We start from the raw sequence: 16,144 nt of genomic DNA, 5'->3' as shown, positions 1-16,144 counted from the left end.
GAAACAGAAATATGAAAAATTTCTAACATGGAGGGAAGGGACTCTTTTTCAATCCCCGTAATATGTCATTCATCTGGCATCCACTAATTTGGGATTTTTGAAAAATCGGACTAAGAGAGGCTGTAGCTTGTTATAGCCAGATCTTGAAATAAAAAGAGCTGCTAAATTAATTAAGCCTCCTTCATGATGGGAGAGACAGTGGGGGGTAGGGAAAGATCTTGTTTGACTTAGTTAAAAGTTTTCCCAGTTCCCTCCTAGAGCTCTTTAGAAACCTCATTAAGCTACTTGTAAGTCCTGGTCATTCCTGTCCAATTTTTCCCTTATGATACATACTTTGGAGTATTAAAACTACGTTAAAAATGTACAGTTCTGACTCTTCACTATCTTAGACTCCTTCTCCTCCGTCTCTCCTCAATTGGTACCAAAAAAGAAGAGACTAAGCAGGTACAGAAAGCCTCAAAGTGCTGGAAGCCTTCCTGTGCTATCTCATTTCATCTTCAGAGAAACAACCCTGTAGCAGAGATAGTGTTTTTCTTCGTTAACAGAGTGGGGCACCTGCTGGATGCTTGGGGTATGTTAAGTAACCAGGCTAAGGCCACACAAGAAGGAAATAGTGAAGCCTCTGCTTCTAAAAAACAATTCTTCCAACTCTAAAGACCTCCTGCTGTCACCTGGACCATGTTGCCCCTAAATTGAAAAAAACCATTGACTAATAGGGGACTCAAAGATTTTTCCTAACAAATATTGCTTTATTAATCATTTAAGTGGCTGTGAATTCACGAGAAGAACACATGTTCAAAAACAGAGGTTATATTCATAATAGACAAAAACTGGAAATAGCCCAGATGTCCTAGTTTTAGAAATGGAAAACGGATTAGCATTTGCCAGGGTTTGGGGTTGGGGGAAGTTGTGTTGCAGGAGGGTGGTGGGTCTGGTTATAAAAGGGCAATACCAAGAAGGATCTTTGAGGTGATGGCACCGTTCAGTATCTTGACTCTGATGGTAGATACATGAACCTAATGTGTTTAAAATTATATAGAACTAAATATATACACACAGATGAATATGAGTAAAATGAGAACTTGGAATAAGACTGGTGAATTGTATCAATGTCAATATCCTAGTTTTGATATTATGCTAGAGTTTTGCAAAATATTATTGGAGAAAGCTGAGAAAAGGGTAAACAGAATCTTTCTGTGCTATTTCTTAAAACCGCATGAGAGTATACAATAATCTTTTTAAAAATTCAATGAAAAAGGAAATAATATGTAGTACGAATATATATAATAAATAAATATAAATATTTATTTATAATATATAATTTTATAATAAATATAAAATAAATATATATATATATCAAGTGCATTCTCTCTGATCTGACAGAAGTCTCTTTTGAAAGATGAAATTACAATGGTCTTTTAGGTTTGAGTAGTTCAGCCAAGACTTGGAAACAAGGTGGTGGGACTTCCAGCTCAGGGAAATCATTCCACAGGGAACAACACAGGTCACTGAGCCTGACTGAGTGCAACGGAATGAGAGTGTGGTGTGAAATTTGAAGGAGTAGATTTCACGCTTGGGGGTCCTTCATTCAAGGCCATAACTTTTCAGGTTCCTCTGCTCCTTGCTGAGAGAATAAACTCTGTTCCCAGAGGCCTAGTTATAATGGGCCCCAGCTAGAACCAGCTACATAATTTGCTGGGCCTAGTGCAAAATGCAAATGTGGGGCCTCTTGTTCAAAGTGTATTAGGAATTTCAAGACAGCCACTGCAGAATATTAAACCAGGTGTGGGACCCCACCAAGCACAGAATACTATGCAGCTACACAGGTCCTGGCCCAAGTTAACATTTCTGCTAAATCCCCACAGCTGCAACATCTGCAGAACACAGACCATCACCCCCTTTCCAGCCCCTCCCTGCTAATCTGAATTGACTGAGATGACAGGGGCCCAAGTTGCCCTTTGGGATTCATTCACTTTGTAGTCACGGTTCTGGGCATTGGTAAATCCCTGCTGACTGATGGACTGGACTGCTGCTGCATAGACCAGATATGGAGCAAGAGAAGGCAGAACCCAGAGGCAGAAGGCATGCTGGAAAACTCTAGTGCCCATTGTCAAAAGGGAGGCTGATGAGAAGCAAATCAGGCTGACAGTCATTCAGAAAGCGTACAATGGATGGAGCACTAAATTACAGCCTGGAGACCTAGGCTAAAATGCCAGCTTTGCCACCCTTGAGATAATTAATTTCTGGGTGTGTCAGTTTCCTCATCTGTGAAATGGTGATCATAACAATAGTACTTTTCTCACTGGATTGTCATGAGGATCAAATATAATCACGGATATAAAGCACTATGAAAACTCTCATGTGAGTAGAAATGTAAGACATCTTAGAATGACGACCAGTCTGATCATTACATACACATCCCTAAGCCTCTGCTAGCAGGTGGTAGCTGGCCCGATTTGGAGGCCTGAAATAAGAAGTAAGGTTAAAATGCATGGCCAAGACTTCTAGCTCTGGCCAAGATAGAGGAGTCCCATTCCCCACCCTCACTCTCAGTCCTCCCTTTTACAACTAAAAACTGCTGGCTATAACACAATGAACAAGCATAGGAAGGCTGAAATGTAGGAAGAAGAAGGCAGACAACCTAAGCACCTCAGTACTTGAGAAACAACACAACCTTGAATGCTCTGAGTTTTTGTTTTTCCTCCCATATACCTCAGATAGGATGTTGTAGAAGACTTCAACCTGAAACTTCCCACAAGCACAGACCAAAAGAAAGTGTTTCAAGGAAAGTCTGTTCACTGTAGCCACAGGACTGGGGAAAAGGTTACCTAACAATAGAAAACCTTTTTTGGCAATACTCACCCTATTCCAACTAAACATCAATGGCACAACTGCATACCACTCCTCTGGGGTTTCAGTGGGGCTGAGCGGAGAGCTGATATTCTATCCCCTGTCTGGCAGAAGCAGTTAGTGCTCTTGTTCCCCTGTCAGAGTAGTGTCAGCTTAGCAGTGAGCTGAATCTCCACTGCCAGCTAGCAGCAAAGAGACTGAACAAGGTGATGTGAGGTGGAGCTAGTTGGTTTCAACAAGCAATTACTAATTCTCTAGAAACAAAGGAAAAAGTGGAAAATCTCAGCAAAGAAATAGAAAAAATGTTAACAAGAACCAAAGGGAAATTATATCACTTAAAACACAATAACTGAAACAAAAAATACTCACTGAATGGGTCCAATGGTAGAGATAATGAGGGTAGAATCGGTGAATTTGAAGACAGGCTGATAACATTTACCCAATGTGGAAAAAAGAGAAAATAGACTGAATAAACATGAACAGGGACCCAGGGATCTGTGAGATAATAACAAAAGTGCTAATATTTGTATCATTGGAGTTCTGGAAGTAGAGAGTAAAGAGTGTGGGGCTAAAATATATTTGAAGAAGTACTGGCTATGAATTTTCCAAATTTGTCACAACATAAACCTAAAACTTCAAGAAGCTTAGTGACCTGAAACAGAATAAACTCAAAGAAATCCATACCAAAACACAACATAATTATACATCTAAAAATTAGAAGTCATGGTCCAAAAGAGAACACTCTCTGCCACCCCATGGGTTTGGGGAATTCAGTACAGACGATCTTCAGGGCTGTCAGTCTCCCCTTTCTGCATCATAGCAGGGAGGAAGGGCAAGCCCTATGTACTTGAAAACCTGGCTTTCCCAGGCTTAACCATCAAGCCTATCATTCATTTATTCAAAAAACATTCATGAGCACCTAATACTTGCTAGCCATTCACCTCATTGCTAATGAGACAACAGTGGACAAGCTAGAGTCTCTGCCCTCGTGGAGCTATATTCTAATAGGTAGAGACAGACATACAGGGCATGTGTTGAGAAAGAGGGTAACTAAACAGAGCAGTACTTATTTAGACACATGCTTTTCCCAGAAAAGGATCTTACATCAGCCACCCTTTCATTCACTCAATATTTATTAATCACTTAAGTACTCACAATGTCTAAGAACCTGCTCAGCCTTGGAGACACAGTTCCTGCCCTCAAGGAACAAATAGTGTTCTTGTAGGACAGGGTTGCTTAACCACAATACTGTTGACATTGGGGACTGAATAATTCTTTGTTGTGTGTGTTGGGAGGGGGGTGATGTTCTGTGCATTGTACGATGTTTAGCAACATCTCTGGCCTGTACCCCTAGAAGGCAGTAACTTCTTTCTTCCAAGTTGTGACAACCAAATTGTCTACACGCATGGCCAATGTCTTCTGGTAGGCAAAAGCACATCCAGTTGAGAATCACTGTTGTAGGGTAAACTGAAAAGTGGACAAATAGTTGATATAAACTGTGATAACTGCTTTGACAGAGAAACCTCCCTTGGCCCTCCATTGCTTCCAGGCCCTTTAGAGGTGGCCTTACTCCACTTCCATCCTTATTTCCTGCCATGTGGTCAAGCCCCCACTATCCTGCACTCTAATCATCCCCAGAACATGGCATGCCTTTTTCTTTTTCCAGACCTTTTTATATGCCCTTTTCTCTACCTTGAATACCCTCCCCCAGCCAGTAACCTCAAACAGCATAGCACTCCTTTTAAATCTTTATTTGAGTTGTTTATCTCATTTTAAGAGCAGAGATTATGTTGAGTTGATCTTTGCATCCCTAGTGCCTAGCATAGTACTTACTTCTTGAAGGAATGCAAGGATGCAGAAAAGACAGAAGACATAATTGTCCCTAGCTCTGAGATGCTTCCATTCTCCTTGTGGGAGGCAACAGAAACAGAAGTGAAACATTCCCATTCTGTACAACCCAGTTTATAGTAGAATTAAGTGTGAATATGTGGAGGATGTATTAGAAATGATAGAACATGGGCAGAGGATTCATGAGACGAGAGAATTGAATTGGACCTTGAAGGCTTTGATAATGTGAAAAGTAGGGAGGAGTAGCTAAGGGATGAGAGTGGGAAAAGATAATGGAACACACTACATTCCCCAGACAGTGAGAAAACCAAACCCCAGAGAGTGCAAACCTGACACCCACTTCATGTGCATAGGAGGTCTGCTCCCACCCTGAGGATTACTCCTACCCTGATGTCTGGATAAATCTTGGCTCCTTTAAGCAGGTAACAAAGGGAAAGGGTTAAAGAATGATGGAAGTTTTGAACTGCTGGAAAGCACTGAGAGTGACAGGTTTAGAGAATGAACACAGGCACACTGCCACCAAATAAGCTGATATTCCAAGCACAGGAAGCAACTCTTCCTTCGCACTTCTGATTCGGCTAATTTTGACTGAGCACTGATCATGTACAATGTGCTTCCTGTAAAATTGTCTTTCTTAGCTTTCACAATAGTAAGATGGATGTCTCAGGGGCAAAACAGATTCATATCAAAGTTTTCTGATCATGACAAAGCCTGGTTACTTTCCTTGTGTCATGTTGCCATGGTTAGCTAGGCAGACACAAGTTTGGGATCTGGAGATATTCTTAGTGAGCTATTTCCTTCCTTACTTCATTACTTTTCTCCCTCTCTATAAGCTCCTAATCCTGAGATACCCCACACAGAAGAGCATGGACACTCTCTGGAATGGGGCATCCACAAATAATTCCAAGATTGGTATGACAATTTTACCCAGATACAAAGGCTCCTCTGGAAGGTTGCCAAAGGAACCTCTTTGTGGAATAGGAGAGAATTGAGCTGGGCCTGAAAGAATAATAGTGCTTTGAGACAAAGCAGGTATTTGGGGTATAAGGTAGAGAGATTGATAGATCTTAAGGTTTTGAGCAGGGGGAAATGTGATGTGTGTTGGGATGGCCTTCAGAGAAGAACAGTGAGGAAGACTGTGGGGTTGGGCTTCAGAGTTCATACTGGCAAATAGTGGGAGATGAGACTGGGTAGAGTCTAAATGTAGAGGAGTCAGGAGTTTATGTGAGTTCTGCAAGCTGGTGTGTGTAGACACAGGAGCCTGCCTAGACAAATATAGCTGTAGAGACAGTCACGGATTAGTTGATTGGGGCAGCTGGGAAGACAGCCACTGGGGGTGGGTAATATAATTGAAACTTCTTTCATGCCTAGATCCTCTGAAATGGAAATGGTGAACACTAGCCCACCAATGGTGAAATTGTGTGCCTTGGGTTCCTTCACCTCCATTTTCCACCCTCCCTTCTCTTTGGATTTCAATAGTTCCATCTTGCTCTTCTGCACACAGTGCCCTCGCTTTCTGTCACTGGCAGAGTCTCAACCAGGACCACCTTCTTTAGGAAGGATCATTTTCTCTCAGTAATAGTTCTTTTCTTCCTCCATCCAAATCATAACACTTTTTCTCAGGGCTCCATCATGTTACTGGCACAAACCTGATTAGACAAATTCACAGTAAATGTTAATGGTTTGATAAGGTCTTAATAATGTTCAAATTTGAATGGGAGCCTGCAATGCTTTTGCTGAAATCATGGGTTGCCATGAGATTGTAGGCTTAGAGAAAGGGGGGATGGTGACAGGGTGAGGATAGGGTAGGGACAGGAATTTGAGAAGGGGACCTTTTCATGACCTTCACATAAAGATAGTCTTGCTTGTTTCTTAAATATTTGAAAAGAGGTTTCCCTCCATTCCCCTCACTGCCCCCTCCATATTCTCCCTACCTTGTTCCTGCATTCCAGGATCCTACCAGAAATAATTTTATTAATTAAACAGCATTCAGATGCAGAGAAAATGCCCAATTTGGTTTGAGGATAGAAACTTTTCTTGAGTTGTCAAGGACCCCACAGAACTGTAGCTGCTGCTGTTGGAGCCATGTTCACAGCTCCCTTGAACACTAAAATTAACAGATGGGACACTTCAATCCAGGGCACAGTTGTCAAAAACCACAGTTTAAATCAGTCACAGACAACTGTTTCATTCCCCACACTTGCCTGGGTGTAACAACTGCAGGAATGCCTCTGCTTAAATCGCATCCAGTGACACCATAGAGAGAGATATGTCTAGGCTGCATTCATTCTCAGGCCTTTCTGAGCTTCTTTTAGAGTAGGAGTTGGCAACCTTTCCAAAATGGGGTGCCAGAGTTCTGACCCATGTTCTTTTGTAGGACTAGTGTGTGTGGACTTATGTATGCAAACAATGACAAGGTGGGAGGGTGGTGAGGTAGGGAGCAAAGAGGGAGTTATACCGACTCTTGCAGAAGGAGATACAGTGGCCAACTATTAGCCAGAGACAGAGCACCTCTGGGTGCCAACTTACAAAAATAAATGGTGAGGAAAGGGTTCTACCTGTGGTTTCTGACCTGTGTGCCTGTAATAACTGGTCTATGGGTCACCCCTAGGTATCCAGCCAACTCTTTGATAATGACTCATTCATTTATTCATTCCCTCAGGCACTTGTTGAGTGGCCACACTGTGTGGGACACTGGAAACACAGACACAAATAAGACACTGTCTCCCCTCAAGGAGCTCACATCACAGTCTAGTTTCTGTTCCCAGTAATTCAACTATTCATTTGGCCTAGAACTCACTGTCATTTATTTCACTAGCACTTGCTGAGTGTCAGGCACCATCCTGCACTGGTTTGTGGTATGCAGAGGTGCATACCTTCTGACACAAGATTCCTGATCTAGAGGGAGTATGCCTTAGATTTGGGAAGAATCAGCCTTGAGGGAGGCAGATCCCTGTGTCTGAGAGTTGTATTGTCACTGTACCATGATGAAAGAGATGGTACCCAAAACAAGAATAAAAACTGTTTACCTAGGTGCTTGGTAAATATTTGTTATTCTTGTTTGGGGAACCATTTTTTTCATCATCCCCTTTACAGATGAGAAATAAACTGAAGTTGGTGAAATGTTACTGAAATGAAACAGGGAGGCATCCTGATCAACAGATTCTGTTCTACTTGTGGTTCATGGGCTCTGGAGCTTCTTAAGCTGACAGTCATCCTGTCAATGCCCCACTACCTTGTATGGGCAGGTCTCAATCTGGGGGTCTCTAAAGGCAGCAACTGATGCCCTTAAGCTATTTTTCAATATTAAAAAAATTATAGAAATTGTACATTCAGCCAAGACAAAGCCACAGAGAGCTAAGTACAATATCATGTTTCTTTGCTTTTGACTGAAATTATATTAGCTTTGGTGTGGTTAGCTCATGCGGATCAGAAGTCCCAAGTGAGCAAAAAATTGGGAAAAGGAATTATTCCATAATAAATGCAGCTTTGCTAGATAAAAATTTTTCCAAATGTGGGGGCCACAGGGGAAAAAATAATAAAAGGGATCCTTGGTGGTGAAAAGGTTGGAAATCACTGGCCTCCATGTCTGGATGCCAAAGTTTGGCTGCAGATTCAAAGCCTATGACCACAGAATCCCGGGATTATTGGCATCTGACACCCCTGATGTGGTTCCTGTTGGAAAAGCAAACATGTTCCCTGCCCAGCTTTCTAAAGTGTTATACATTAACTGGCTTACAAAGCACCATTCACGAGTGGACAGGTTTTTTTTGGATCGCGGTTTACTGTGTTTTTGTACCTGCAGTGAAAGAACGTTTCAGAGGAAGCACAGGCTTGCCTAAAATCTACAAAGCTATGCTATTGCCAGACAAGCACAGAGCTCCTTATAACTTACAGAGCTGGAACAAGCTGTCCACACCTTTCTCCTTCTCATTGACAGCCTTCATCCAGTACCTCTGACAACGCACATTCCATGTACACATGCAAAATAGACTAAGAATATCCACTGGGTATAAGCAAAGAAGGAGGGGTTCTGCAGGTTAGGGTGTGAGGAAGGAGGTTTGAAGGAGCCTGGTTAGAGAATTATTCTCACTCTTTGCACTGACTGAAAAAGCTTTCTGCAGGAGGCTTAGAAGGAGAACTCAGGAAAACTTAAGGGAGAGGGGGCCTGAGGTTTCTGGAGAGAAAAGGGACTTACTTCCAGGAACATTTATCCTAGCCCACATTTTAAAGCAAATTTTTGATTTAATGGTGATAAAACACACATAAGATAAAATTTACTGTCTTAACTATTTTTAAGCATACAGTTCAGTAATGTTAAGGATATCGACATTGTTGTGAAACAGATCTGCAGAACTTTTTCATTTTGCAAAACTGAAACACTGTATTCATTAAATAACTCCACATTTTCCCCTCCCCTCAGCCTCTGGTAACCGCCACTCTACTTTCTGTTTCCATGAGTTTTACTACTTTAAACACCTTATATATGTAGAGTCATACAGTATTTGTCTTTTTGTGACAGGCTTATTTCACTTAGCATAATAACCTCAAGTTTCAACCCCATTGTAACATGTGTCGGAAGTCCCTTCCTTTAAAAAGCTGAATAATATTTCATTGTATGTAACTATTACATTTTGTTTATTCATTCATCTGCCAATGAACACTTGGGTTGATTCCACCTTTGGGCTATTGTGAATAATGCGATGAACATGGTTGTACAAATATCTCTTCGAGATCTTGCTTTGAATTCTTTTTGACATATACCCAGAAGTGGGATTGCAGAATCGTATGCCAATTCTATTTTTAATTTTTTGAGGAAGCACCATACTATTTTCTATAGCAGCTGCACCATTTTACATTCCCACCAACAGTGCACAAAGGCTCCAATTTCTCTATATGCTTGTGAGCGTTTCTTATTTTCTGTTTTTTTAATTTTTAATTTTAATTTTTGTGGGTACATAGTAGGTATATATATTTATGGGGTACATGAGATGTTTTGATACAGGCATGCAATGCATAATAATCACATCAGGGTAAATAAGGTATCCATCTCCTCAAGCATTTATCCTTTGTATTACAAAGGATCCAATTATACTCTTTTAGTTATTTTTAAATGTACACTTGTTATTGACTATAGTCACTCTATTGTGCTATCAAATAATTTTTATGATAGTAGCTTTCCTAATGGATAAAAGTTAATATCACATTTTGGTTTTGACTTGCCTTTTCTTAATGACTAGTGATATTGAACATCTTTTTATGTACTTGTTGGCCATTTGTGTATCTTCTTTGGAGAAATGTCTATTCAAGTTGTTTGCCCACTTTTGATAAGATTATTTGTTTTGCTATTGGATTGCAGAATTCTTTATATATTCTGGATATTAATCCCTTATCTCATATATGGTTTGTAAATAGTTCTCTCATTCCATAGGTTACCTGTTCAGTCTGTTGATTGTGTCTTCTGGTGCTCTAGCCTACATTTAAAATATTGTTAATTGACAAAATACAAGTTGAGTTGTATATATTTATGGTGTACAATAAGTTTTGAATGTGTATACGCTGTGGAATTGTAAAATCAGCAAAATCAAACTAATATGCATTATCTCTCGTGCTTACTTTTTTGTGTATAGTGGAAACACCAACACCAGCTCACATTTTTAAAGACAAGAAAAATGTGCTAAAATGAACAACAAACCCGGCAAGAATGATGCTCATACGCCAGGGGCCAGAGTAGATGATTTCTCTATGTCCTTTGGAATCTATGTTCTTGAGTTCCAGCCCTCCTGGTGATGCTCCTCCAGAGCCCCTCCAGAGCTTTTGGGGCACCGTTTTGTCTTTACACTATTAGCTCCAAGCTGCTTCTACAGAGAATGGGCCACTTTATAAGTAACATCTTTAACAACCACTACTTTCTTGTTGCTTTCTCCATACCTATGCAATCTACCTTTTCAGACAACAGCATCTTCAGATGGCAGCCTCAAATCTAGTTGCAACCCCTTTGCTGTTCCAGCGAGGGAAGAGGCTAAACTCTAATTTTAAGAGAGCCATAAAGGCAGGACTTAGACATATCAAAATTTTTGCAGAGGCAAGTTGATCTAATGAAAAGACTATCCGACCATAACATTCTTGGTGTGCAACAGTTCACAGATCATTTCACCTCTCCAAGCCCCCGTTTCCTTTCTGAAAACATTGGGATAACCCCACCCCATTCTGCTGGGGTTTGGTGAGGTTTGTTCAGGAGAAAGTGTGTGTGGTACCTGGCACACCACGGGAGAGCTCAACTATTAGTAAGTCCTTCCACTGTGCCTGGACTTTTCAGCCAGAGCAAAGAATGCCCAGCCAAGGCCCATTCTACTCAGAGGCAGCACAGCACTGCGTGGCAGAACAGGAGAAGCCCACTGCTATGTTTTGAACATTTCCTTTAAAACTCATGTTGAAATTTAATGACCAATGTGGCACTATTGAGAGGTAGGGTCTTTAAGAGCTGATTGGATAATGAGTGCTCTGCCCTCAGGAATGGATTGATCCATTCATGGATTAATGGTTTATCATGGGAGGGGAACTGATGGCTTTATATAAAAGAAAGAGAGGCCAGATGCAGTGGCTCACACCTGTAATCCAAACACTTAGGAGGCTGAGGTAAGAAGATCACTTGAGCCCAAGAGTTCAAGACCAGTCTGGGCAACATAGTGAGACCTCATCTCTACAATTTTTTTTTAAGTAGCTGGGCATAGTAGTGCTCACCTGTGGTCCCAGCAACTAGGGAGGCTGAGGTAGGAGAATCACTTGTGCTTGAGAAGTCAAGGTTGCAGTGTGCAGTGATTGCATCACTGCACTTCAGCCTCTGGGCAACAGAACAAGACCCTGTTTCAAAAAAAAAAAATTAAAGAGGTCGAGAGACCTGAGCTAGCACATTAACATGCTCAGCCCCCTTGCCATGTGATGCCCTCCCCCACCTTGGGACACTACAGAAAGTTCCCACTAGCAAGAAGGCTCTCATGAGATGTAGCCTTCAACCCTGGACTTCCCAGCCTCCATAAACTGTAAAAAATAAATTACTTTTCTTTATAAACTACCCAACTTAAGATATTCTGTTGTAAGCATCAGAAAATGGACTAGGACATCCCTCGTCAGTTTCTCACTTCTAGTATCTCTGTCCTCACAGCCCAGGTTCTGTGAGAGCCTGCCATTGCCAAGAAGGGGGCTTCCAAATGTCCATCCCTTGGTGACATCTTTCAGTGGCCTTCAGATCTTCCCAGCCTGGAGTTCTTCCTAACCTCTGACTCACTTCCCTCCAGCCAGAACGTAAAACTTTTTTCCATCACCCTGTCACAGATTTCATCCTTCACTGAACTCTATTGTTTCTACCTCCTGAAAGTCTCTCCAATTTGTCACCTCCTTCTTGGTTATACTGCCACCACCCTTGTCCAAGCTGCTATCAGTTCTCACCTGGATCATGACATCAGCCCCCATTACATGCCTTATCTCTTATTCTTGTGTCCCTCCGGTCCAGTCTCCACACGTTTGCAACAGGAGTGATCTATTTACAACTTTTATCTGCTCATCGTACTCCCCTGCTTAAAACTCTTTAATGACTCTCTGAGTGCTCTTCAGGGGGAAATTCAAATTTCTTAATGTGGCTCAAAGACCCCTCGTGGTGGCCTCTGTCTGCCTCTCTCCTGTCATCTCTCACCAGCTCTCCACCATAATACCCCATGCTTCAGCCACATTGGACTTCTTTCAGTGGCTTCTATAAACGTTCCTGTTTTTTCCACATATTAATTTCCCCTCATCTGGAACAGCTAGCTTTTACTCATCTTTAAGTTCAGCTGATATGTCACTTCCTCTGGGAAGGCTTTCTTAACATCCCTCAAGTTGAATTACGTGTGCCATGGGGCCATTTTGTACTTCCTCATGTCACAGCAGTGGACACACTGTGTGTAATTACAGTCTACCTTAGCTACACTTAGAGCTCTATGAGGTGAGGGACCATGTCTATTTATCCCCTAGAGCCAACACAGCACCTGGTACATAGCATGTTGCACATCTGTCAAACAAATGAATCCCATTTTCCCTTTCCAACGTCATCTGCATGTACTCACTGCCCCATACTCTACGTCTTAGGCTCTTCTACCTCACTAGAAGCCTTTCTGATCTCCAGACACGTTGGGCATGGATCCTACCGCTTTACCTTTGTTCGTATGGTCTTTCTGGCTGGAAGGCCCCTGTCTTTCCCTCTTCCCCTCTGCCCCTCCCCTCTTTGCCTAACAAATTCCAACTTGTTTAAGCCTCAGCTCAAGTTTCACCTCCTCAGTGAAGCCTGTGCTTGAAGGGGAGCATTAAAATAAAGATTGATTCTAGGTAAGATAATTCTTAGCTCATTCTTCATCATTAATGCTTTATTATACCAAATTCAATATCTAGCAGGCTTCATCACCCGACCCTAGCAGTTAGACTGCCCCTCTTCTGGGCTCTCTCAGCTCTTTACAGCACCTCCAACATAGCACTTCCTCAAGGCTTTAGGGGATGGATTTTGTTTGTTTAGTTTAGGATTTTCTCCTGAATGAGGTAGGAGGACATTTCATGACCTTACCCACTCCCCACCCCTTGCTGGCCTCTTGTGAGGGGAACTTAGTCTCATTTCTTCAATTAAAATGAAACATAAATTCTGAACCCTCCCTCTGCTTTGCCTTTTTTTTTTTTCTGCCAGTGTGCCCACTCATTACTGAGACAAGCCAGGGCTGCTTCCCTTTCAGGAGGCATCATTTTTTCCAATTAGCCTTTGATTGGAAACAGTACCATTGCAGCTGGGCTGCTTTTAATGCCTGCTGGTGATGGGCTGCCTGACCATATGGAAAGAGCACTGGCCCAGGAGTGCAAGCCTATCTCTGCCTCTAACCAAGGGTCTGAACGTGGGAAACTTCCTTTCCTTCCCTGGGCCTCCGTTTACTCTTTTTCTGAACAATGAGGGACTTGAAATTTGTGTTTTGTTATTTTAAAGTGTCGTCCATACACCAGGAGCATGGAGTACGAGTAGGCAGCTTGTTAAAAACACAGAATCTGAGTCCCACACCAAATCTCCGAAATCAGACTCCACATTTTAGCAAGATCCCCAGGTGAGTCTATCCACAACAAAGTTTGGGAAGCTCTGTAAGCTTCGCAGATGAAAGATTTACTGAGTCTCTTGTTAAACATGCAGCTTCCCAGGCCAGTTTCCTGGAGACTCTAATGAAGTGGGACTGGGATGGGGTCCCAGAACTTTTATTTGTAACAAGTACCTGAAGTGATTCACATCCCAGGAGAAGTTTGTGAAACGTTAGACAAGTGGTTTATAAAGGCCTTTCCACCTTTGACATTCTGCAATTCTATATGCACTTGTTCATTACCAAGGATAGTAAATAATGATACCTAATTCAGAATTCTGGGAGTTACCCCTCTCTTCTATGGGGTAAATATTTTTTAAATCACCCAGGGCTGTGCCGGTGGGGAAAAGGAAGAGGGATTGCAACAAATCAAGCCAAGTCTTCTTGATTGGAGGGAATCAACAGCCTCTGGGATTCAAAGAGAAATCATCTGCTTACTCAAGCCTCTCTCTCTGAAGCATTCAAGCTTGATGCAATCAGATGATCTGAAAGACCTTTTTGGGTGTTGAAAAGGGGATATTAGCAGTAGCGGGTGCAACACCTTTCCCACAGTAACAAGGGAATCCAGGAGAGGAGGTCCAGGCAAGTTGACAAGGAAATCTGAAGAAAGCCTCTCCCTGAAAGGAATCCTATTTTCCAAGTCCTCAATGTGGATGCATGGCCAGAAAACGGATGTTTTCCGATTTGAGAGTATATTTATATAAATTCTTTTTTTAGGAAGATATAAAAACTAAATCACATATAGTTATATGCTTAACAAATCACCTTTATTTGGAAAAGGAAAAAAATTACATAAGTTACATAAGATCAGGACTGCCCTGGAAAGTCCAGGATAGAAAGTTGCCAGTTTTTCTCCATGTTTGGGTTTGTTTTTCTTATAAATATGCCCTAAGTTCCATTGCTGGTAGGTTTTGGCGACATCTGAGATTTAGACAGGTGGAGAGAATGTGGAAGGGCATTCAGAGGGTATTTTTCTAGGCAGGGAAAGAAGGGTAGACTGTCAGCAAGAGTGAAGTGTGAATGAGCATTGCATAGCAAGAGCTGAAGTCATGGGAGGAGGTGCATGAGAAGCTACTGGGCTGTCCAGAGCAGAGGCCCAGGTCTGGGAACAGGAAAACTCAGGCCAAGTTGCTCAAGTCAGGGTTTTCTCTTCTTACCATTTCCTCCCTACATCCAGTGTGTACCTCAGATTCTGACAATTCTATGTGGATAACTCCTTGCTCTTATTCCTCCTCTCTACCACCACTGCTCTGGCCTTAATTTAGAATCTGCTTTTGTCTCTATCTGGACAGCTTGCAACAGCTGTGAAGACCCTTTCCAGCATGTCTTTACCGGTGCAAGTTTCTTCTCAAGCTTGAAAAGACTTTCTCTACAGAAACTAAATGTATAGAGACCTTACTGAAATTAACAGTCTCTTGAGTCTTTTTTCTCCTGGGAGAGATACAAACTCTAACCCAAATTTCATGTAAGGAAGAACATTTTTACCAAAAGTAAAAGTATATGATCTCTAAACTAAAGATAGTTATTTAAATGAATATATTTACTTCTATGAAAAAAGCATACTATATTGTCCTTAGTTTTCTCTTTGTACCACAGTCTGGTGAAAACATTATTACAGCATTTGGGAACCACTGAACTACACCACCCAAATTCTAATTCCCAGACGACTGCACTTTAGTTTTCCTCTCAGAACTGTGTGTGCTGACTCTTTAACTTAGCCATCTCAGGTAATCATTAGTTCTCAGAGAGACTCTTGCTTTGGGGGCCACCTTTCATGCTATTGCCTCTATTAGAGTGCTCACTGCCCACCTGGAAAGTCCCTAATGTGCTTTCAAATGCTCCATGAAGTTTTTCTGGACTTCATCTTCCTGGAACAATCATTATTCCATCATTGGTATTCTCGTAGCACTTGCTTTTTTGCACTGGACTCATTTATTTACAGGCCTGTCTTTGCTAGGCTGGAACTCCTGGAGGCCTAGGTCCAAAGCCTAGCAATTGGCAGGGTACCTAGAACATACTGCTGTAGAGATGTCTTAATCAAAACCATGAAGAGGAGTTGGACTTGATTTAATGGTCAAAGAAATGAGACAATCGAAATGGTTTTTTTTATTGTAGTGAAAAGCATAATATTGAATTTACCATCTTCACTATTTTTAAGTGTACAGTTCAGTTGTGTAAGTATATCTTCATGGTTGTGCAACAGATCTCTAGAACTTTTCCATCCTGTAACACAAACTCTATACCCACTAAATACTACTTCTCTCTTTACCCTCCCCAAGCCCTTGGTAACCAACTTTCTACTT

This window comes from Aotus nancymaae, unplaced genomic scaffold (assembly GCF_030222135.1).
Source record: "Aotus nancymaae isolate 86718 unplaced genomic scaffold, 86718_ANA_hifiasm-v0.15.2.pri h1tg000004l, whole genome shotgun sequence".
Taxonomy (NCBI): domain Eukaryota; kingdom Metazoa; phylum Chordata; class Mammalia; order Primates; family Aotidae; genus Aotus; species Aotus nancymaae.
The sequence above is the reverse complement of the archived record's forward strand: the minus strand, read 5'-3'. Positions refer to the sequence as shown.